Source organism: Lithobates pipiens, unplaced genomic scaffold (assembly GCF_037356315.1).
Source record: "Lithobates pipiens isolate NorthernLeopardFrog02 unplaced genomic scaffold, aLitPip1_a1.2 Scaffold_8, whole genome shotgun sequence".
In the NCBI taxonomy this organism is placed as follows: Eukaryota; Metazoa; Chordata; class Amphibia; order Anura; family Ranidae; genus Lithobates; species Lithobates pipiens.
In genome coordinates, this window is record NW_027507903.1 from 46,324,103 (window position 1) to 46,349,884 (window position 25,782).

The 25,782-nt window shown below is 40.3% G+C and overlaps 1 long non-coding RNA gene across 1 annotated transcript in view; it reads left to right on the plus strand.

Moving 5' to 3' along the window:
• Positions 1 to 9,502: 9,502 nt before the first annotated feature.
• The window catches only part of LOC143961430 (uncharacterized), a 72,379-nt gene continuing 56,099 nt past the window's right edge, over positions 9,503 to 25,782 (plus strand). Inside the window, exon 1 of the long non-coding RNA XR_013270466.1 lies at positions 9,503 to 9,673. This is a non-coding gene — a long non-coding RNA (uncharacterized LOC143961430). The remainder of the gene's footprint in view (positions 9,674 to 25,782) is intronic.

Below are 25,782 nucleotides of genomic sequence, written 5' to 3' on the forward strand. Positions count from 1 at the left end.
GTCCATCAGTGCCGCCTATCAGTGCATCCTCATCAGTGCCACCTATCAGTGCACATCAATGCAACCTATCAGTGCCCATAAGCATGGGCGTCCGCAGCAGGGGGCAAGGGGGTCAAGTGCCCCCCCTGGAATCAGCAAGGTGTCCGCACAAGACAAGTGGGTGTCCGTGAGCTGAGCGGTCCGCCGCAGATTTTTTTCTAAGTCTGCTGACTGCTGCTGCTCTCTGGCATGATCTGATTCAGACTCACTCGCTTGGCTGCTTGGCTCCGCCTCCAGTCCCTACCCCACTGTGCAGAGAATCGAGAGAAGAAAAATCGATCAATTGATTGTGAAAGACCGGAGAATTTCAGATATACAGAAGTCTTGACAGACGTGAATTTCGAGGACAGCGGAAAATTGATATTTGGTGAGTAGAAAATTAATTATGGAATTTGTAGATGTTTTAGCTGATGAAAGTAAATTAGAATTTACAGGTTTATCGAAACAGGTCTCTGATGCTGTTTTATGGAAATCTATGTATAGTCAATGCTTACAAGCAAATACTGAAATTGAGAAAGCTAAATTTTCATTAACGAAAACTAAGAGGAATCTACGTAATGTAATGAAATTAATTTCAGTTTTTAATAATATGATATTTGATGAGCCAGAAAAACAAATGATTTGTGTAGTAAATCAAGCAGCAAGTAAAAATGTAACTGAAAATATACAAACACATGAAAATGTATTTTTTGAACCTAACTGTTCAGGTTGTGAAACTTTTTGTACGTATATTGAACATTTGGAGAATGAAGTAGAATTGCAGAATAATGTAACTTCAAAAGACAAGCATATTTCGGTAATTTCAAAGAAAGCTGAGAAAAAACAGTCAGATGCAGCAAAATCCTCATTTATACCGGACAATCCGGTTGACATAGAGGATCCTTCTTTGGATGATGTTCGAAAACAGAAATTGTTAGAAAGAGCGTCTAGACTTAAGTTGCAAATACATGATCAGCTGATGAAGATTTTGAAAGATATCCCTCGTTATGATCCAAGAGCAGATGTGTTTTTCAACGGGGATGTCTTTGAAAGTTTTTGTGATCGTTTCAACTTGAGTGATGAACAAAAGAATAAAATATTTTGTTTATGGGTTCCTAGTCACATTGCAAGACGTTTAGTCAAAACACCCTATCTTGATAATTATGGCGCTGATGTTCATAGTGATGCATCTGAAAGACTGCGTCAGTTGTTGAAGTGTATTACTGGGGAAGAAACCCCAACAGCTGAGTTATTGGATTCTTTAAAAGTAACAATACATGATGATCCATTTCATTTTAGTGAAACATTTGCGAAGGCATTTAAAATGGTGTATGCAGTGGATGAAGAGACTTCTGCATTAATAAAGGCATTTGTTCGCAAATTTACATATTTAGACCCTGCATCAATGGCGCTAGCTAGTCAAAAGGAAACTTTGGATGATGCTACTTCAGTTATAGATCTTGTAAGGAGACAATTAAAGAGAAGTAATTTAAAATCAAAAATTTCTGTCATTCAGGATAGCAATTCTGAATTAGATAATCAGAAAGAGGTTAAAGCAGGCAATACTGCCACCGTCAGGAATGGCAGGGTAAGACAATTTGATAATAAAAAATCAGTAACTTGTTTTTTTTGTCAAAAGCTTGGTCATTATAAATCTCAATGTAGACAGTATTTAAAACATATTGAGTTGAAAAACATTGGAAAAGAAAATGGATTAGTATCCAATAAACCTTCTGCCCCACCTTCAACAGAAGAAGTTAGAAATTTTTCTCCTTATGCCCCTCTGAGAAGGGAATTGAAAGAGATTGGAATGAACATGAATGCTCATTCAAACGGTGATAGCAATGGGAGACAACCTTTATTATCGGCCCCATGACAGATAGAGGAAAAGGAAATAATTTATCATTCTTTAGTACATGTTGCCCCTATATTTTTAGACAAAAGTGGACGCCCTTATTTAAAAGCTAAAATTAATGGACAAAAAGTGAAAACTCTTTTAGATACAGGTGCTCAGATGCACTGGTTTGAATTTACCTGTTTTATCGGATGCGGCAGTCTGTACAATTGTCGGGTTTAATGGAACAGGTGATTCTCAAGCTAAAATGTGTAAAAAATTTTCTTTTGAAATCCCAGGTTATTTGCAAACTGAAATAGACATGTGGTGTTGTAAGGGATCTGAAAATATTATCGGAACTGATATTTTGTACCAAAGAGGATGGATTATTGATTTAGGCAATGGAGTGATTTGGAAGGGTTCAGCTAATCGTAAGCCTGTGGTAATTGATCCAGCTGATTATTCAGAAGTGGGAAGCATTTGTTTAACAGAAGCAGTTGACACCGATTATAAATGGCCTGATACAGGAGATAATTTGAAGTTAAAACAAGTGATACAGTCACACAAAAAACTTTGGAGTCAAAAAAAGAATGATGTTGGCCTATTTAAGGATATTTTAGTAAATATCGAAGGAAGGGATCATCCTTTTGTGAAGCCATATAAATTACCACCAGATTCTGATGAACCTGTTTCATTGATCATACAAGAGTTTTTGGAACAGGGTATTATCAGGAAAGCAAATTCGGTAACAAATAATCCTTTATGGGTAGTGGCTAAACGAGATGAGCCTAGTGCATACAGACTTTTGATTGATCTAAGAATGCTAAACAAATACATACCCTGTTGTTCGCCTATTGTAGCGGAAACACCAGATATCATGGCACAGTTAAATGCTAATGCAAAAGTTTTTTCTGTATTAGATATTGCGAATGGATTTTTTAGCATTCCTTTGGCCAAAAGCTGTCAATATAAATTTTCATTTGTTTTTAAAAATATATCGTATGTTTTCACAAGACTTCCACAAGGCTTTCATAGTTCCCCATCTATATTTCATCAGGCGTTGGCAAATGTTTTATCAAGGTTTTCTAGACCTGATTGTTTGATTCAGTATGTAGATGACATACTTCTTTCCAGTGAAAATGAGGAGGAGCATTTGACTCTTCTGGCAGAATTGCTGACAATTCTGCAGGAAGAAGGTCTAAAGCTGAATACACGCAAAGTTCAGCTCATGAAAAGTGAGGTAAAATTTTTAGGAATTTTGATTGGTCCAGGGAAAAAGCAGCCTTTGCAGGAACGTATAGAGGCTATTGCATCTTTACCTGTACCAACTACATTTAAAGCATTGAGACAATTTTTGGGATTGGTGAATTTTTCCAGAGATTTTATTGAGTCATTAGCAGAGAAGGCGAAACCACTATATGACTTATTAAAACATACAGAGGATAATGAATTCGGTCCTTGGACAGAAGTTCAACAAAAAGCTTTTGAAATTTTGAAAAATGATTTGCAGTCAGCTCCTGCATTAGCAACAGTGGATAAACAAGCACCGTTTGCTTTGCAAGTGCATGCTTCAGAGATTGCCATCTCAGCTGTTTTGCTTCAGAAACAGGGAGAAGATTGGAGAATTCTAGGGTATTTTTCACGTTTAATTACCCCAGTGGAGAGGGGATTAGACGAATGTGTTAGACAATTAGTGGGTGTGCATTATGCAGTAAAAGCAACAGAGCATATTGTAGGATTTAACAAAATCATTTTACAAACCCCACATAGTACCTTGAAGTTCCTTTTTGAGAAAAATGTTCCTGGAGTCTCCAATCAAAGATTTTCTCAATGGTTGTTGGCTCTGTCACCTAAACAAATACAGGTTGAGCACAATGCTAAGTATATCCTTCCTCAGTTGATGGAATACAATGGGCTAGAACATGAATGTTTGTGTGAAGTCCATGATACTCATTCTCCTCTTTTTCGTAGAGAGGCAGAGAAAATTGATGAGCCTGTATTTGTTGATGGTTCGAGATATTGTGTGGCAGGCAATTATTATAGTGGGTATTCAATTTGGTATCCAAAACGTAATTTTGCCATACAACACAAGTTGCCAGGACATTTTTCAGCTCAACGAGCAGAACTTGAAGCAGTAAAAACCGCACTGATTATTGACAAGGAAGAGAAGAAAGGTTCACTAGCGATTTATAGTGATAGTTCATATGTTGTACGTTCTCTCACCGATTACTTACCTATTTGGAAACGTAGAGGTTTTGTGGATTCATCCAACAAGACTCTTGTGCAGAAAGAGACATTAGAAGCAGTTTTTGACCTTGCAGAGAGTAATCCTCTTGCATATGCTATTGTAAAAATTCCAGCACATAAAAAAGATGATAGTGAGTTATCTGTAGGTAACAGAACAGCAGATTCATTGGCAAAGGAAGCAGCTTTGCATGGGAAGTTAGTAGTTCAACCTGAAATGGTATTAATTAATGTTGTGAAGAAAACAGACACACAGATTCCTTCATTTTCAGAGGAACAGAAGAGGGACACGTCACTTTTTTCTTCCTCACCGGTTGACACAGGCTCTTTGGTTTATGAAAACGGGATCTTATGTCATGACTCAGACGGAATTCTGTGTCCAGTTATACCACAACACCTACAGGTGGAATTCACTAAATTTAACCATGATAGTTTAGGTCACATTGGCAAGCAAAAATTACTTGAAATTCTTAAAGAGAAATTCTATTGGGATAAAATGGAGGAGACAGTAGATAGTGTAATAAAATCTTGTTTAATTTGTGCACAGGTGAATCCTAGACCAAAGGGTCAGAAACCTCCATTGCAAAGAATTCCTCCAGCAGACGGACCTTGGTCTTCTATCCAAATAGATTATATAGGGCCATTACCATCAGGGAAATATGGATACAGATTTGCTTTGGTTTTGATGGACATTTTTTCAAAATGGCTAGAACTAATCCCAGTACGTAAAGATGATGCTTTAACAACTGCTAGGATGTTGATTAATCATGTTTTTCCAGTTTGGGGTATACCAGCACATCTTAGTAGTGACAGAGGATCCCATTTTACAGGTAAAATCATGCAGGCAATGTGTAAAATTTTGGGTATAGAACAGAGATTTCATGTGCCATATCATCCACAGTCTGCAGGTATTGTTGAGAGGATGAATCGAACAATTAAATCTAGAATTGCAAAAATGTTGTTGGACAGAGGAAATACTTGGGTTGATGTTGTTCCTTTTATTTTAATGGGTGTAAGAAGCACAATTTCTGCTGCTACAAAGTATTCTCCATTTGAATTAATGACAGGAAGGAAAATGCCACTTGTATTTCCCCATGAACCTTTTTTGTCTACACCTCAAAGAGAGGCGATAGAAAAGTCAAAATGGTTGCAGATGTTACAAGATAATTTGAATAGTATATTGCCACATGCAGCTACATGTATGCAAAAAATGGTTCCTCCTCACATTTCTAAGTTTGAGAAAGGAGGTCAGCTCATGGTAAAGAGTTTCAGAAAAAGTGGGCCATGGCAAAGTAATTGGGAAGGTCCATTTGACATTTTGGACGTTCGAGGGGTGATGGTACAGGTACAAAGACCTCTTAATTCAGTGAAAAACGCACGTAGACAACAAAAAACGTGGGTACACACTGATCAATGTAAACTTTATATTCCGAGATAATGATGCTGCCTTTCTTTTTTCAGGAATTAAAAATAAAAATTGAACCTGAAGAAAGTGCATATTCCAAAAGAAAAAGATGTCAGCACAGCAAATGAAAAGTGTAAAAGAGAGAAAATTTATCCTCATGACAGGAATCATCTTTTTCCTAATGACAATTTTATTTGTGATAATATATATCAAGAACTGCTCAAGTTATGCAAAGACTAACAACATTGAAGGATTACACAACAAAGGTCACATGTTATTCAGAAATAAGAGAGATGTAGACACTGATCTCATCACAGATGAACAAAAAGATAACAATGCTGAGATCATTACAAAGGACAAAAATGATATTGATATTAATGCTCATGATAAAAACCATGATTTTAGATATGTTGATATAAATACAGCAGAAGATTTGTATGGATATATTTGTATTAGTCAAGGGTATGATTGTTGTTTGCAATTGTATTTCATTCACAGCAATAATATTGATATCAAAATTAAAATAGAATCCAAAACAAATTTTGTTAAAATGCAGGGATCTTATAGACTAAATAACAAAACCGGAAATTTTGAATGTAACATATTGTTGAGGAGTTCCTGGTCTATATTTTTAAAGGGTAATGAGTCAACAATTTGGTCAGGAGATGTGGATAATAGTATGTCAAGATCTGGAAAATCACTTTATCCATTAGATCAATATTTTTATCTTTTTCAAAGTTTTGTAAAAATATTGGATCCAGAACATTTAGACATCATTGGAGATGAAAAAGGAGACGTTGTAAGAACATGGGATTTTAAAGTTATAAGAAAATTTACTGAAATAAGGGTCAAAATCGATATCTTTATAGTTGATAAGATTGTTCCAGAAATTAATATTTTCCCACAATCTTTGAAAATTATGGAAGATAAAGATAATTTGCATTTGATATGTGATACAAAGATATCTTTACCTCAAAATTCATTGTTGACTTGGAAAAGGAATGATGAGTTTTTGGGTAGTTTTTTTTATAGTTCTACTGTCATAATTCATAAAGGAATTTTTGGTAATGTGAATTGGATTAATAATACATTTGTTTATCAACAAATGAGAGTATCTTTGAATGATACTGGTATATATAAATGTTGCATATCAATAGAAAATTATCCGGTGAAATGTGCAAAGGCAAGTGTTGTTGTTATGTCTCCAAGGAAAACTCCATGTGTCAATAAGAAAAGTTTCTCTGCAAGCCCTTTTCAGATTAACCATTTCCAATCCAGAACTCTTTTGAGAGAGGGAAAGTTTGTCATTGTTTTGTGGAACTTTAATGTTTCAGAATGGAAAATTTCTACAAGGTTTCCACAATGTCAAGGACATCTGGTTAATATGGAATTGGGTATTGAGAGATGGTTTGGAATTAATAATAGAAATTATAACAGGAATAAGCGTGGTATTGTTGAAGGTATTTTAGGAGGGATTGGCACAATCGGGAGTATAACTAATAGTATGGATATTAATACTTTAAAGTCTGATCTAGAAACCGCTGGTTTAGTGGGAAGTAATGGTATTAAAATACAAAGACATTTAAATCAGATTTTAGAAAATATGGTAATTAAAACTGCTAATATAATGGGTCCATCTATTTTACATCTTCAAAATATTACTCTTGATCTGATGAGAAGTGAACAACATTCTCATATAGCCAGAGCATGTTTAGAGATTCAAACGGAATATTCCACTAATTTTAAAATAATTGCGCAAGCATTTCAGAGTGGAATAACTCCTCTTGGCATTTTACAGTATTTGCCCAAAGAATATTTATATGCGATAAATCATACAGATTTATGGGTGAATAAATGGATAGGATGCAAGCAGGACATATGTTATAGTTCTTCTATGATTCCAATAGCCGGAAAAGAACAAATTTTGGTTCCAATCACTGTTTTGGGATTACCTGTCAGTAATACACAATTATTATACTATAAATTACAGTATACAGATTTTGTATTTAACAATGAAAATTCTGAATTAGAACAATTAGATTTGTCATCATGTTTACAATTCCAGTCTAAAATTATATGTTTACCTAATCAAGATAAAAGCATATTTCATTCTTGTTATCATAATCATACATTATGTTCAGCAAGAATTGAAAATAAAATTAATTCTGAATTAGTTACTCGTGTAGATAAAAAGAAGGTTTGTTTTCAAATTATGTCAGATACAGAAAGGGTTAAAACTTTTTTCTCTTCTTGTACAAATACAGAAAACCTAAATCAAGGGTTGTATTGTATAGAAGGAGATATTGTTGCAATAAGTATTAATGGGTTGAGAACAAATTTAACAAATATGTTTATGAAAAATATTAGCGCTCTTCCTACACAGTATAATATTTCTCAAATAGATGAATTTCCATGGGAAAAATGGGCAAATATAATTCAAAAGGATCAAGGTTTATTAATAGCTTTGGCTAAGGAATTGCAGAATACAGAAGTATTGTTTAAACATGAACAAGGTAATTTGCAAGAAATATCACATCAATGGTCAGAATTTTCAGGAAGTAATTGGTGGAAAAGATTTAGTAATAGTGTATCCATGTGGGGAAAAACTTCGATAACTTCAGCAGCAGGAAATATTTTATCACATCCTATTGTAATTATTTTTATTATTATCATGTTATTCCTTATATTCCAGTTATGTTTAATGTTTAGAATGAAAAAATTATATAATCGAATTAGAAGTGATATTAAGAAAGGAGATGATTTGTTACAAAGTAAATTAAAGAGGAAAATTGGGTTTTGAAGGTATGAATCCAATTGTGCAGGACAAGACATTTGGAGTTATTGAATCAAAGTTTGTTTGAATGTGACATGAATGATGATGGATGAATTTTAATCTGAAAAATATGATTAGTATTCATATTTCAGAGGGGAATGTTATATTCTTAATATCTAAATTTTAATTGGCTTTATTATACTTTATTCAGGATAATAATATTCCCATACACTCATACTGTGTGAATGAAAAACCTTGAATCAATTAATTCTGTGTTATGGCTTGCATAGCTGGAAAAGTAAATATTTAAAACCTGTCAGGATTTTGATGAATATTGTATATTTTATATATAATTATAAGGGCTATGTAAGTGATATTTGTTTATGTTCCAGTTCAATATATATATGTTTTTAGAAGGTCTTTCCTATGTAATTGAGACATATTTTTCTTAGAGACAGACTCACACCCATTTCCTGCCAGTTCATTAGAAGCTAGAATTGCATTTTAAGTAGTAACACATGTTAGCTCTGTTACAACCACTCTTAGGCCTCCCACCTCTGTGGAGGAGGAGTTATCTTTCGGGCGGGAGATTAGAGCCTGGTTAATATAATGAGGAGTGCTGGGAGGAGGGGGTGCTCTTGAATTTTACACACACAAGGAGAAGTTCCTGTTGTTTTCCTGCCCTTGCCACGAGGCAGAGGTACTTGAAAGACCAAAAGCAGGCAAGCTAATATAGCTCTCTTCACTGCAGACAAAGGGTTATTCCATACATGCAATAACTTTATACAAATGATTATCATTGTACTATTTTTGTAAGCATCCTTTTGTATTTAAATGTGTACAAATAAATACACATTTTTGAATTACGCTGACTCAGATCTAATTAAGGAAATTCGTCGCACAAGAATTGATTGATTTCAACATATACTTAAGACTTTGAAATATTTCATATTTCATATATTACAAGATCTGGCCGGCGCCACCCAAAAGTGGAGTGGTGATGCTCGGGTTATCCCTTGCCCCACCGTATTTTCCCCTGTAAATTAGGCTGCTTGGCCAGGCATGTTGTCTGTAAAAACATCAATCACGTGGGCACAGCACAGATCCCTCCCTCCACCCCACAGCTTAACTATTGGTCACTCTCTGCTATGTAATGGCACCTTCTGTGAGGAGAAAGGCAGTGATTGGGCAGGAATAAGGGAAGGGGGTGTGGCCAGTCTTCAAGGATCAGCCGCGGCCACATCTCCTGCCTCTGGATGATGGAAATGCAGTCTTTTTTAAACCGGGTGGCATCAGGAGAATAAGTGAAACTGTACGGGAGAAGGAGAGATGTACACATGTAGAGGAAATGGCAAGTGGCCGTGAACAGGCAATAGAAGAAGAACAAGGAGCGGGTCTGGTGAGCTGGAGATGACTTCTTAGGCACATCTAGTGTTTACACAGATTCTAAATGGAGTGACTGTTTATGCATTTCCAGACTCTGCAACTCTTATCTATCCACTTGTTATCTCAGCTCACTTAAGCTTTGCATAAGGTCAGCCACTGTTTGCTCCAGGACAAAGGGATTCCCTTAACCAGCCAGGTTTCTAGGTCATGAGCTTGATTCTCCATGGGTTTATACAGTACACTGACTCCAATACTCATATACAGTATAGATGTTTTCATCAAGATCAAAATATAGGCACCCACATGTATTGCTATATAAAAAGATCTACATTCTCTAGGCTATTAATATGGGCATGGTATGCCTGAGTAACTTCCAATACAAAGTGAAGATGATTAATCTCTTATATAACACATATATCTTTCCAGTGCAAATTAGAAACACTTAATCAGACATCTTTCTATGAAGCTTTTGCATCAGGTTTCTCAAACCTTTGCATGCCTGTGCTTTTTGTGATAATGACTAAGACCCTCCCATTCGTTACATTGTTGAAAAGGGGCAGAGCATGAGTGACCTTAAAATGAGGCCCCCCTCTGAAAAAAGTTCTGCGAACGCCCATGCCCATAAGTGCTGCCTATCAGTGCCACCTCTCAGTGCCCATCAGTGCAGCCTCATCAGCGCACATCAGTGGAAGAGAAAAATTACCTATTTGCTAAATTTTATAACAACATTTAAAAAAAAAACGTTTTGTTGGTTTAGCAAAAAATAAAATACCACCAAAAGAAAGTCCTATTTGTGTGAAAAGATTATAAAAATTTCATATGAGTACAGTATAGCATGACCGCGCAATTGTCATTCAAAATATGACAGCACTGAAAGGCGAAAATTGACCTGGACAGGAAGGGGGTAAAATTGCCCAGTAGGCAAGTGGTTAAATGTATGTTTGGTCCCTGTAGATGACTCTAACACAGCCACTGACCCTTGATGTAAACAAACCCTTGGGAAATATGAGTTCTCCTCTCCTAGGCTGGGTTCACACTAGAGCATGGTGCGGCTCATCGCAGGAGGTCCAGTGTGTCTCCATTCACCGGTTCAGGTCCATTTACAGCTCAAATTTTTGGCTAAATTCGGACCTCAAATTGACCAAAAGACGCACAGGAGTCCTGTGCAATTCGCACAGGAGCTGCTCCGGAGACATGTGAACCGCCTCCATTGAGAGCCAGTCACAATCTCTTGCAGGGAAACCTGCATCCAATTCGCAATAGTGTGAACCCAGCCTAACACTGCTAATACGCTATCATCAGTAATTTGGGGCAAGATCCCTTCCACATTATTGAATGGCGCATCCTCTGTGGTTGTTTACCTCTTATATGGGTTTGAATTTGTTTATACGGACTCTATCTTCATTGCAATGGTACATTACCTTTCTTGTTCTTCTGTCACAATACCACTCCTGGCATGCATGCACAATGGCATTGCACTTTAAAAGTGGAGCCTATTTTAGGTTATTTTCTATTTTGTTTGTTTGATTTCTGTTGCCAGTTCTTATTGTTCTATTGCCTTTTGCTGTTATATAATTCTTTATGCTAAATCAATAAAACAGGAATTATCAAAAAAAAAAAATATGTTTGTTGGTTTAGATATACTTTAAAGGGGTTGTAAAGGCAGAATGTTTTTTATCTTAAAGCATTCTATGCATTAAGATAAAAAGCCTTCTGTGTGCAGAAGCCCCCCTTAGCCCTCCTCTAATACTTACTTGAGCCAGATCTAGATCCAGCGATGTTGCAGGAGTGTCTCGGCTGCCCAGGACTCCCCTCGTCATTGGCTGAGACAGCAGTGAGGCGCCATTGGCTCCCGCTGCTGTAAATTAAAGTCACTCAGCCAATGGGGAGAGAAAGGGGGCCACAGCTCAGTGTCTGAATGGATACAGAGAGCTGTGGCTTGGCTCGGGTGCCCCCACAGCAAGCTGCTTGCTGTGGGGGCACTTAACGGGGCGGGAGGGGCCAGGAGCACCGAAGAGGCACCTGAGAAGAGGAGGATCTGGGCTGCTCTGTGCAAAACCAATGCACAGAGCAGGTAAGTATAACATGTAAGTTATTTTTAACAAAAAAAAATTTGACTTAATATCACTTTAAGATTCTGTGACATCTATCTGGCTCTGTTTTATACTTTCCCATTTTATCATAGGAGACAGCAAACATATCCTATCCAGCCATAGTCATATGCTGCTTCTCCCGTCATCTGTCTGTTATGAAGAGGAATGTTCTGACTGTCAGGTGTCACTAATGATTAGTCATAAGTATTCCGTCTATACTTGCTAGCATACAAAAACATGGCCCGGTGTTACAGCATGTCTTTTAATTTACATCGTTAAAAATCAGACTATGAGTAGAAGACACATCGGGCCAGAAACTGCTTGTTAAAAATGTTCTAAGCTTGTCTAGCTGTTCAATGTTCCTGTGTAAGTAATGACGCAGTAATTACATTCTCTATAACAAAGCTCTGTTCAGATACATTAGTTCGGTGTTTGCTGCACTTAGTCCAGGAAAAATACTGATGCCCGTAAGCATGACTGCTGAGTACAGTTAATGTAATGCCATAGAAAAATCAGGCAATAAAGGGAAAGCATTGTGTAAATTCAGTAAGCGCTTATTTTGAGTTAAAGCAAGCCATACACTCAAACACCATCCATAAACATAGACTACCCCCATCCACGCTAAAATGGTAGCTGGATGAACCTTACACTGCTGGTTATTGTATTCTGACAGTGACTGCAGCTTTTCACACGGTTTCACACTGGGGCGCTCAGCGCGCTGAGCGGCGCTTTACCGTCGTTTTAGCAGCGCTGATCGGCCACTAGCGGGACAGTTTTAATCCCCGCTAGTGGCCGAAAAAGGGTTAAAACCGCGCGCAAAGCGCCACTGCAGTGGTGCTTTGTAGGCGGATTTGGAGCACTGCCCCATTGTTTTCAATGGGAAGGGGCACTTTAGGAGTGGTAAATACACCACTCCTACAGCGCTCCAAAGATGCAGCTTGCAGGACTGCAGCTTTTCACACGGTTTCACACTGGGGCGCTCAGAGCGCTGAGCGGCGCTTTACCGTCGTTTTAGCGGCGCTAATCGGCCACTAGCGGGACAGTTTTAATCCCCGCTAGTGGCCGAAAAAGGGTTAAAACCGCGCGCAAAGCGCCGCTGCAGTGGTGCTTTGTAGGCGGATTTGGAGCACTGCCCCATTGTTTTCAATGGGAAGGGGCACTTTAGGAGTGGTAAATACACCCCGCTCCTACAGCGCTCCAAAGATGCAGCTTGCAGGACTTGTTTGACTGTCCTGCAAGCTGCACCGCTCCAGTGTGAAAGCCCTCATGCACTGAGTGGCTCTTTCAGGCCGCTTTGCAGGCGCTATTTTTCGCACTTTAGCCCCTGCAAAGCGCCTCAGTGTGAAAGGGGCCTTAATGATTTTAGCAAATGGCTGCAATATAACAAAGAGTGAAAAATTTAAGCTGGTACTTTCTGTCCCCACTGTATATGTCCAAAAAATCTCCAAGTGAATAGAAATAGTCTTATCCACAATGGTGTATCAATAGGTCTGGATGCTGTGAAGGGCGGCTTTACATAAAGCCACCCTCTAGAGCATGCATACCTGCTCCCCATCTTCTTTGACTTCTGGTGTCTTATGGCAGCAACTTTCTTTGTTTTAAAATGATGCAGCCTTGTAGGATAAGAACACATATCTATATGATATTATTCTGTAATTATAATCACCTACCCCTGAAGAAGAGGAACCATGTAATCTCTTGAAACGTGTTGGATTGGGTTGCACTACAACTTTATGGTTTTTAATATTTACAAATAACATTTTGTACTTTTTTTTACTATAAATCCTACTTCTCTGGAGTTCGTGCCCTTAAAAGTCCCACTAGAGGGTTTTTCTGTAGATTCATTTATCCCAAAGGTGTTCTATCGGGTTGAGGTCAGGACTCTGTGCACGTCACCCCAAACTCGCTCATCCATATATTTATGGACCTTGTTTTGTGCATTGGTGTACAGTCATGTTGGAACAGGAAGAGGCCATCCCCAAACTGTTCCCACAAAGTTGGGAGCATGAAATTGTCCAAAATGTATTGCTATACTGCCTTAATAGTTCCCTTCACTGGAACTAAGGGGCCAAGTCCAACCCCTGAAAAACAACCCCACACCATAACCCCCCTCTACCAAATGATTTGGACCAGTGCACGAAGTAAGGTACATAAAGACATGGATGGGTGAGTTTGTGCTGGAGGAACTGGACTAGCCTGCATAGAGTCCTGACCTCAACCCGATAGAAAACTTTTGTGATGAATCAGAGCGGAGACTGTGAGCCAGGCCTTCTCATCAAACATCAGTGCCTGACCTCACAAATGCGTTTGTGGAAGAATGGTCAGAGATTCCCATAGACACACTCCTAAACCTTGTGGACAGCCTTCCCAGAAGAGTTGAAGCTGTTATAGCTGCAAAGAGTGGGCCAACTCAATATTGAACCTTATGGACTAAGACTAGGTGTCCCAATACTTTTTGTAATATAGTGTACATAGATAGATATAAAATACAGGTACGTTAAATTAATTTTATATGACAATTCATTAACCAGTTGCCGACCGCCGCACGCCGATGTACGTCGGTAGAATGGCACGGGCAGGCATAAGGACATACATGTACGTCCCTTGCCTCCCGCGGGTCGGGGGCCCGATCGGGCCCCCGCCCGGTGCCTGCGGCGGTCGGTTTTCGTCCGGGAGCGATCCGGGACGAGGGGGCGGCCATTCATTCATGGCCACCCCCTCGCGATCGCTCCCGACGAATAGAAATCCCCGGTGACATCACTTCCTCTCCTGTAATGTAAACACAGGAGAGGAAGTGATGTATTCTCTCCTCCGTGTCGGTATTTTTCGTTCCGACACGGAGGAGAGCGGATCGGTGAGTTGCACCAACACTCTACACACACAGTAGAACATGCCAGGCACACTCACACCCCCCCTTTACCTCCCGATCACCCCCCCAATTACCCCTGCCCCCCAGTCACAGTGACACCAATGTCATTTATTTATTTTTTTTTTTTTTTTTGCATTGGTGTCATTTGTGACTGTAATAACTGTTAGGGCAGTTAGAGTTAGCCCCCTTTAGTTCTAATGTACCCCCCTAACCCCCCCAATAAAGGTTTAACCCCGTGATCACCCCCCGTCGCCAGTGTCACTAAGGCTGGGTTCACATTGCAGCGGTTTATGAGAACGAATGTGATTCGCACCGCACTGCAGTGCAAATCACATCCGATCTCTGTGCGATTCGAGTTCAGCCATTCGCCGCACCCGCCGCACCCGCCACACCCGCCGCACCCGCCGCAAATTCGCACGGGACCCTTTTTTTGGCCCGCAGCAGAATCGGATCGCATGGGTGTTCACACCATGCGATCCGAGTTTGCAGATCGCACTGCGATATGCGAACTGATCTGGGGGTGTCAGTAACATTTCACTGACACTCCCAGCAGTTCGCATAGGGCAGTGTGAACTGCCGCCGGGAGGCATGCGATGCGGGAACCCGCCGCGGATTCGCGGCGTTTCCGCACGCTCCAGTGTGAACCCAGCCTAATAAGCGATCATTTTTCTGATCGCCGTATTAGTGTCACAGGTGACGCTAGTTAGGCAGGTAGGTATTTAGGTTCGCCGCAGCTTTTTATAGCGCCAGGGACCCCCATATACTACCGCATAAAGCCCCCTGATTGCCCCCTAGTTAACCCTTTCACCAGTGATCACCATATAACTGTTACAGGTGACGCTGGTTGGTTAGTTATTTTTTTATAGTTTCAGGGCACCCGCCATTTATTACCTAATAAAGGTTTAACCCCCTGATCACCCGGCGGGTGTCATTTGTGACTAATAACTGTTAGGGCAGTTAGGGTTAGCCCCCTTTAGTTCTAAGGTACCCCCCTAACCCCCCCCCAATAAAGGTTTAACCCCGTGATCACCCCCCGTCGCCAGTGTCACTAAGGCTGGGTTCACATTGCAGCGGTTTATGAGAACGGATGTGATTCGCACCGCACTGCAGTGCAAATCACATCCGATCTCTGTGCGATTCGAGTTCAGCCATTCGCCGCACCCGCCGCACCCGCCGCAAATTCGCACGGGACCCTTTTTTTGGCCCGCAGCAGAATCGGATCGCATGGGTGTTCACACCATGCGATCCGAGTTTGCAGATCGCACTGCGATATGCGAACTGATCTGGGGGTGTCAGTAACATTTCACTGACACTCCCAGCAGTTCGCATAGGGCAGTGTGAACTGCCGCCGGGAGGCATGCGATGCGGGAACCCGCCGCGCATTCGTGGCGTTCCCGCATCGCTCCAGTGTGAACCCAGCCTAATAAGCGATCGTTTTTCTGATCGCTGTATTAGTGTCACAGGTGACGCTAGTTAGGCAGGTAGGTATTTAGGTTCGCTGCAGCTTTTTATAGCGCCAGGGACCCCCATATACTACCGCATAAAGCCCCCTAATTGCCCCCTAGTTAACCCTTTCACCAGTGATCACCATATAACTGTTACAGGTGACGCTGGTTGGTTAGTTATTTTTTTATAGTTTCAGGGCACCCGCCATTTATTACCTAGTCTCACTAGTGTACCCCTAAATTTAGGGGTGTCTACTTTCCAAAATGGGGTCATTTGGGGGGGGTTTGTGCCATCTTGGCATTTTATGGCCTTCAAAACTGTAACGCCCTTAGAAAGCCTGAAGGCGGTGCTTGGTTTTCGGGGCCCCGTACGCGGCTAGGCTCCCAAAAAGTCCCACATATGTGGTATCCCCGTACTCAGGAGAAGCAGCAGAATTTATTTTGGGGTGTCATTTCACATATGCCCATGGCATGCGTGAGCAATATATCATTTAGTGACAACTTTGTGAAAAAAAAAAAAAAAAAAAAAAAGTTTGTAATTTTCCCGCAACTTGTGGCAAAATATAAAATATTCCATGGACTCAACATGCCTCTCAGCAAATAGCTTGGGGTGTCTACTTTCTAAAATGGGGTCATTTGTGGGGGTTTTGTGCCATCTTGGCATTTTATGGCCTTCAAAACTGTAATAGGTAGTGAGAAGTGAACTCAAAAATTTACGCCCTTAGAAAGCCTGAAGGCGGTGCTTGGTTTTCGGGGCCCCGTACGCGGCTAGGCTCCCAAAAAGTCCCACATATGTGGTATCCCCATACTCAGGAGAAGCAGCAGAATTTATTTTGGGGTGTCATTTCACATACGCCCATAGCATGTGTGAGCAATATATCATTTAGTGACAACTTTGTGTAAAAAAAAAAAAAAATTTTTTTTTTTGTCATTATTCAATCGCTTGAGGCAAAAAAATAAAATATTCAATGGGCTCAACATGCCACTTATCAATTTCCTTAGGGGGTCTACTTTCCAAAATGGGGTCATTTGGGGGGGTTTTGTACTGCCCTGCCATTTTAGCACCTCAAGAAATGAGATAGGCAGTCGTAAACTAAAAGCTGCGTAAATTCCAGAAAACGTACCTTAGTTTGTAGATGTGACAACTTTTGCGCAAACCAATAAATATACAATTATTGACTTTTTTTTTACCAAAGACATGTGGCTGAATACATTTTGGCCTAAATGTATGACTAAAATTGAGTTTATTGGATTTTTCTAATAACAAAAAGTAGAAAATATCATTTTTTTTCAAAATTTGCGGTCTTTTTACGTTTATATCGCAAAAAATAAAAATCGCAGAGGCAATCAAATACCATCAAAAGAAAGCTCTATTTGTGGGAAGAAAAGGACGCAAATTTTGTTTGGGTACAACATTGCATGACCGTGCAATTACCAGTTAAAGCAGCGCAGTGCCAAAGTGTAAAAAGACCTCTGGTCATTTACCAGCAAAATGGTCCGGTCTGAAAGTGGTTAAAGAACATGTATATTTTTTTTTTACTCTTTTGGAATTCCAATTATTAAAAAGCAGAGTCGTAAAAAGTTTATAAAAAAGTAATGTTAGCATTGAATGATAATAGTTTTACTTTGTCCACTTTACTTTGGAAAAAAAAAACTGCATAGCTCTATGCTTTTGGCTTGTTTTTAACGAGATTATTTCTTAAAAACTGGAGACAGCTTCTAAAATATTTAAAATTCCAAATGCTAATTACCTTTGTTTATCTCTCTGATATCACAGACATTCCGCTCATTATAAGGTTGTTTATCCCTTCAGTGGGAAGAAACTGTCAGTGACCTTTTCTGTAGATATGAGATTACCGCACATATTCACTTTTTTTCTGTTACTTCCAGTCTTACAGAAATGCATTGCCAGGTCAGCACACTTTTTTCGCTAGCCTGGATCAACTTTCATTAAAAGAGCATTTTTAATATAAGAAGAAGCCTTTTTTTAAACAGATATAATGTCATTCAGCAAATGCACAAGCTGAGGCTCATGACACATTGGGGTTGATTTACTAAGTGCAAAATCTAGTGCAGCTGTGCATAGAAACCAATCAGCTTCCAGCTTAATTGAACAATCTGGAGTTAGCATATAATGTGCATATACACTCACCAGCCACTTTATTAGGTACACCTGTTTTTCAATTGCTTGGTAACACAAATTGCTAATCAGCCAATCACATGGCTGCAACTCAATGCATATAGGCATCTAGATGTGGTGAAGATGACTTGCTGCAGTGCAGGTCACTTAGGTAAGCATTTATTCAAACTTTCTCCCCTACAGGTACATTTTGGTACTATGTTTTTACAGTGATTTAGAAAGTAGGAGGGGGCCTGATCTATTGGGTGGACCTTACTTTCTTTTGCAATGTCTACTTTAATGCAACTAGTCAATACACCTTCTATCTTTGCAGTCCTTATTTCCTTCCATCAAATCTTTATTTAATAAGGATTGAATCTATGCAGAGGTGGACTGACAACTCATGGGGCCCCTGGGCAATAGGAGATTATGGGGCCACACAGTATACAAACACAGACTACAATCACATAGTATACACAAACATGTATACACAAACATGTACACACAGTATACACAGACATGTTTCTATTGGCTGAGAAGGTACTGGAGAGGTGGGGCAGCCATAATCTCAGGATTTTTAGACCAAAAGGATGTCGGTAAGGGAGATTTCAGAGTCAGATGTAAAAAAAAAACACAGATTTTTACATACTGTCCCTGGTTTTACTGAAGCTGGCAACCCTGATGGGGCCCCCTAGTGACCTGGGGCCCTCGGGCAGTGCCTGAGTGACCGAATGGTCAGTCCGCCCCTGAATCTATGTATGTATTCGTCCATTGTTTCATAGAATTTGAATTGCTGTACATTGAGTTGATGGCCTAGGACAGTGATGGCGAATCTTGGCCCCCCAGATGTTTTGGAACTACGTTTCCCATGATGCTCGTGCACTCTGCAGTGTCGGAGAGCATCATGGGAAATGTAGTTCCAAAACATCTGGGGTGCCAAGGTTCGCCATCACTGACCTAGGATGATCTGCTAGATACTTTGCACGATGATGGTGTAGCACTGACTCCCGGAGGAGCGGCTGGTTAAATTTGGGTTTACAGTTACCTTCTTGACCTCGTATGCGTCTAGGGCAGGGGTCTCAAACTGGTGGCCCTCCAGCTGTTGCTAAACTACAAGTCCCATGAGGCATTGCAACGCTGACGGTTACAAGCATGACACCCAGAGCCTGAGGCATGATGGGACTTGTAGTTTTGCAACAGCTGGAGGGCCGCCAGTATGAGACCCCGGGTCTAGGGGTTTCCCAAGGTAGATGGCCCAAAGAACTGTAGAGACTGACACTGGATCCACTTTAGGGATTTTTATTTGCAAAATGGTAGACAAAACACAGTCTCTCAATAAAGGGTAGTGGGTATAGGTAGGAAGTTCAGGTACTCTTGGAACTGCATAAATCTCTCACCATAGCATCCAGAGAATAGCCATTCGCAAATGGATATTACAGCCATCGGATAAATCTCCTCTCAGCAGATTTAGCAACCAATAGATGGTTCAGATAGAGAAAAGTCTCTGCCACAGACTTGGTTGTAGAACTTGTAAATGCAAAGTCTCTGCCACAGACTTAGTTGTAACTGAAGGATATTTGAAGTTAGAGAACCCTCGTATGATACCAGTATCTTGTATCCAGTCCAGCGACACCATACGAGTGTGGATTCACCTGGTGTCTGTCAACTTAGCTTCCAGGCTCTTACCGAGCAGCCAGCCTCCTGCATGGCCCTCTTCCGAAGAGTCCTCCCCTGGTTGCTTTCTTAGTTGCTGGGCCTCTCCAAAGATGAGACGGCACCGGACCACCTTGGAATCCTCCTTCCAGTCACTGCGCCTCAGGCTAGGCACCCCCCGAGACTCGGAAATGAATGGATCCGCACCTCAGGCCATGCGGGCCCCTGAGGGCTGGTCAGGAGGACCAGGACCAAGAAGACAGAATGATCTTCTGGACCGGAACCCCGTATCACGTGACCTCAGCACCTTAAGTACCCCCCTCCCAGAATGCACAGCAAGTAGACACACTCACTGGTTGATTCCAAGAGAGATTGGCACCCAATGCGTGCAACCAGACAGCGTTCTTATGCCTTGCCAGAGGTGACACCCATGGCCAAGCAGAACACAGTGCAGTCCAGCCAAACTAATACTGAGACCATAATTTAGAACAATTAACCCCAAAACCCAACTGTAGTTTTAGGAACATTCAAATTTACAAAACAAATAGCACGTGCTCATTGGGAGCCTGGCGCTACAATGACATATAACACCATATCAAAGCTGAAAACCACTTAATATACAAATCCTATCAAAATGGTATGATTGCATAATGTGAGAGCTCAGTGCTGATTTGAATAAATTCTAGATAAATCTGTTAGCTTACTAGACAAGCATATGTAAGACAGTACATGAAAGGAGTGAAAATTAAATAGGACGGAAGATTTTGCAGCTTGCGGTAGAGCAATGTATGACAGAGTAATCTGACACAACAGAGGTCCATATAGGGCACAGTGTTAACGAAACTGGCTTTGTGTATATACAGGGGAGGTCAGTCCTATTGACATGAGCAATATCAGAACACCATATCAGTTCAAAGCTTCACTGATAGCATCTGCCCAGAAGGAAAATTATAAACTGGATGGTTATATATTGTAATTTTCTAACCCATTGTCCTTACCAACTTTCATATTAGGAAAGGAAATATATGTTCAAAGGCTAGAAACCTCTGTCAGTCGTAAGATCAACAGTATCAACTAATTTGGACTTCTTCATAGGCTAACATAAATCAGGGAGTCTATATGTGTCACTGATATCAGGAGAAGAACCTATATTTTACCTTTAAATGATAACCATAGTAGTGTTTGGCCTCTTTTTTTTTTTTCTACAATTCTATGAAAATGTATAAATATATAAATTATATATATTATTTGTATGAAAACCTTTTTTTTCATGTTTCAATATTTGCAGTGCATGCTGGGCTGTCCAATGAGAAACCCCTAAACTAGCTTATAAATTGTTCACAGCTCCTAAAGACTAAAGCTCTAGATGGCAGCTAATGACGGGTGAATTTAGATTTGATTTGCCAAGCATTTGAAATTTGGCAGACCTGAACGTAGAGGTGAATCATATTGAAGTCAAATCTTGTTGTTAAAAGAGAAGTATGGGAATGTTTTTTTTTTTAATCATATTTACAATATTGAGCTGGCCCACCCTTGGCAGCTATAACAGCTTCAGCATTTCTGGGAAGGCTGTCCACAAGGTTTAGGAGTGTGTCTATAGGAATGTTTGACCATTCTTCCAGAACTGCATTTGTGAGGTCAGGCACTGATGTTAGACGAGAAGGCCTGGCTTTCAGTCTCTTCTCTAATTCATCCCAAAGGTGTTCTATCGGGTTGAGGTCAGGACTCTGCGGAGGCCAGTCAAGTTCCTCCACCCCAAACTCGCTCATCACATGTTTGGGATGAATTAGAGCCAGGCCTTTTCATCCAACATCAGTGCCTGACCCCACAAATGTTCTTCTGGAAGAATGGTCAGACATTCCCATAGATAGACTCCTAAACCTTGTGGACAGCCTTCCCAGAAGAGTTGAAGCTGTTATAGCTGCAACTCGCTCATCCATATTTTTATGGACCTTACTTTGTGCTCTGGTACAAAATCAATCGGTAGAGGGCTGATTATGGCGTGGGGTTGTTTTTTCAGGGGTTGGGCTTGGCCTCTTGGTTCCAGTGAAGAGAACTCTTAAGGCATCAGAATACTAAGACATTTTGGACAATTTCATGCTCCCAACTTTGTGGGAACAGTTTGGGGATGGTCCCTTCCTGTTCCAACATGACTGCCCACCAGTGCACAAAGCAATGTCCATAAAGACATGGATGAGCGAGTTTGGGGTGGAATAACTTGGTTGGCCTGCATAGAGTCCTGACCTCAACCCGAGAACACCTTAGGGATGAATTACAGCAGAGACTGCGAGCCAGGCGTTCTCATCTAACATCAGTGCCTCACCTCACGAATGCGCTTCTGGAAGAATAGTCAAAAATTCCCATAGACATGCTCCTAAACCTTGTGGACAGCCTTCCCAGAAGAGTTGAAGCTGTTATACTGCAGCTGGAATGGCCAACTCAATACTGAACCCTACAAATTAAAACTAGTATGCCATTAATGTGAATGTAAAGACAGGAGCAATTTGCAATCTTTTAGAACATATAAACCTTAGGTTAACACTAAATCAAAAAACTGAAAGGACAGGGGATACCATGTATCCCATGTCCAATCACTAAAGATCTGATTGAAGAAAAATTGTCTGCCCTCGGGGAAGGATCTTGCTTGGGTTGCACCTTCCATTTCTTCCATTTCCACCCATTCAAGCATTGTTATTACTGTTCAACTACGTTACTACTTCCCTCTCCTGAAGAAGCTGCTGACACTGCAAAAAATGACAATCATAATATGGTTGGAGTTGGTTTTCCCTTGTATTGTACTTAGATCTATATCTGTGTAGTTACCAACACTCTCCATGATTGTAGAGGCTGATCTTTTAATAATGTATTTGTGAGTTTTAACTTTAATTGTGTAATAAAATGTATATATTTTTATACTTTTTTGTATGTGTCTATAGGGTGAAGAGAAAGTCCACGTGTGTTTTTCCTTAAATTTTTTAGAACAGTTAAACTTTGCTGTCGTAAGAGAAATATGTAAGCTGTAAACATGAGGAAAAAATGTATGGTTAAGTAAATTTATATAGGTTGTGTAAGGTTAAATTACACAATTTATGAAGAGTAAATTGAAAGTATGCAAGACCTTAAAGTGGATGTAATCCCTCACATATACCCAGTGAAGTGAACAGCCTCAGATGAGACAGAGATATGAAACAAATTTCCCTACATAAGATTCACATGTATATCTGCTGTCTTCTTTATATACTGTTTAGAAAGTAAACGTCCTGTTCATACCCCTTGAAACTTTCCACATTTTGTCATGTTACAACCAAAAATGTAAATGTATTTTATTGGGATTTTATGTGATAGACCAACACAAAGTGGCACATAATTATGGAGTGGAAGGAAAATAATAAAAGGTTTTTCAAATGTTTTACAAACAAATATGTGAAAAGTGTGGAGTGCATTTGTATTCAGCCAAGTCAATACTTTGTAGAACCACCTTTTGCTGCAATTACAGCTGCAAGTCTTTTTGAGGATGTCTCTACCAGCTTTGCACATCTAGAGAGTGACATTTTTGCCCATTCTTCTTTGCAAAATAGCTCAAGCTCTGTCAGGGTGGAGACGAGAGTGTATGCGAACAGCAATTTTCAAGTCTTGCCACAGATTCTCAATTGGATTTAGGTCTGGACTTTGACTGGGGCATTCTAAATACACATAAATATGCTTTGATCGAAAACCATTCCATTGTAGCTCTGGCTGTATGTTTAGGGTCGTTGTCTTGCTGGAAGATGAATCTCTGCCCAAGTCTCAAGTCTTTTGCAAACTCAAATAGGTTTTCTTCTAGGATTGCCCTGTATTTGGCTCCATCCATCTTCCCATCAACTCTGATCACCTTCCCTATTACTGTTGGAAAAAAGATGATGTGTTCAGGGTGATGTGCAGTGTTCATTTCCACCACACATAGCATTTTGCTTTTAGGCCCAAAAGTAAAATTTTGGTCTCATCTGACCAGAGCACCTTCTTCCACATGTTTGCTGTGTCCCCCACATGGCTTCTTGCAACCTGCAAACAGGCCTTCTTATGGCTTTCTTTCAACAATGGCTTTATTATTGCCAGTCTTCCATAAAGACTAGATTTGTGGAGTGCACGACTAATAGTTGTCCTGTGGACAGATTCTCCCACCTGAGCTGTGGATCTCTGCAGCTCCTCCAGAGTTACCATGGGCCTCTTAGCTGCTTCTCTGATTAATACTCTCCTTGCCTGGCCTGTGAGTTTAGGTGGACGGCCATGTCTTGTTAGGTTTGCAGTTGTGCCATACTCTTTCCATTTTCTGGTGATGGATTGAACAGTGCTCCGGGAGATGTTTAACTGCTTGCCAACCACCTCATGCCGATATAGGTCGGCAGAAGGGCTCGTACATCAAACTAACGTAGCTGTACATTGCCCTTTAAGAGGCACGCCATGCTGGTGCGTGAGTCGGGTTGCGAGTCCCGCGGGCTCGATGTCCGCGCGGATACCCGCGATCGTCTCCCGGGTAACAGGGAGATGATAATATAAACAAGCATCTCCCCGTTCTGCCTAGTGACACTGTCACTGATCTCTGCTCCCTGTGATCGGGAGCAGAGATCAGTGACGTGCCACACATAGCCACACCCCCCCCCAGGGTGAGAATCCCTCCCCAGGACATACTTAATCCCTACACTGCCCCTAGTACTTAACCCTTTCACTGCCAGTGTCATTTACACAGGAATCATTTGTATAGCACCGATTGCTGTATAAATGACAATGGTCCCAAAAATGTGTCAAAAATGTCCGATGTGTTATGCTGATTGCCGCCATTACTAGTAAAAAAAAAAATATAATAATAAAAATGCCATAAAACTATGTAGATGCTTTTGCACAAACTAATCAATAAACGCTTATTGTGATTTTTTATTTAACCAAAAGTATGTAGAAGAATACCTATCGGCCTAAACTGAGGAAAACATTTTTTTTTATATATTTTTTTTATATGTTTTGGGGATATTTATTGTAGCAAAATGTAAAAAATAATGTGCTTTTTCCAAAATTGTCACTCTTTTTTTGTTTATAACTCAAAAAATAAAAACCACAGTGGTGATCAAATACCATCAAAAGAAAGCTCTATTTGTGGGAAAAAAAGGACGTCAATTTTGTTTGGGAGCCACGTCGCACGACTGCGCAATTCAGTTAAAGCGACGCAGTGCCGAATCGCAAAAAGTGCTCTTGTCTTTGGCCAGCAAAATGGTCTGGGGCTTAAGTGGTTAAAGCTTGGGATTTTTTTTTAGAACCTAACCCTACTTTAAACTTCTCCACAACTTTATCCCTGACCTGTTGTGTGGGTTCCTTGGCCTTCATGATGCTGTTTGTTCACCAAGGTTCTCAAACCTATGAGGGCTTCACATTGTTAAGATTGCATGTTAGGGATTGTTATATTCACTCTGTGAAAGGCAATGAATAGAAACTGATATTGAAATTAGAAACAATATGGGCATTTTTTTTTTGTATTAGCCCCCTATATCTATCTGAGCACTTGTATCCCAAAAAGTCAGGTCTGCCCCATGTTCTTAGCACACTGTTGACTGGTATCTGTGTTACTATAACTCTCTATGACTGTGTGCATATGTCTATGCCTTTTCAGCTCCATTTGATGCAGGGTGAAGGGCAGTGATCTGACACTGTAGTAAGGTTAATTAAATACTAAGGGAACTACAGCTGCTATGACTAGCTATTGAGTAATGAGTGCCTAGCTTCAGTTCTGGGCAGAAGATGACAGGCTCAGACATATTACTTGCATCAATAGCTGAAGCCAGGAGCTTGTCTGCACTTTGGCGGCACTGAAGTCAACAATTGATCCTACTAGAGAGTCAAAATCCATTCAATCTTCAGAAAAGGGAGCTGAAATCAAAGTACCAAAGGCGCATAAGGGAAGGCCATTTATACTTT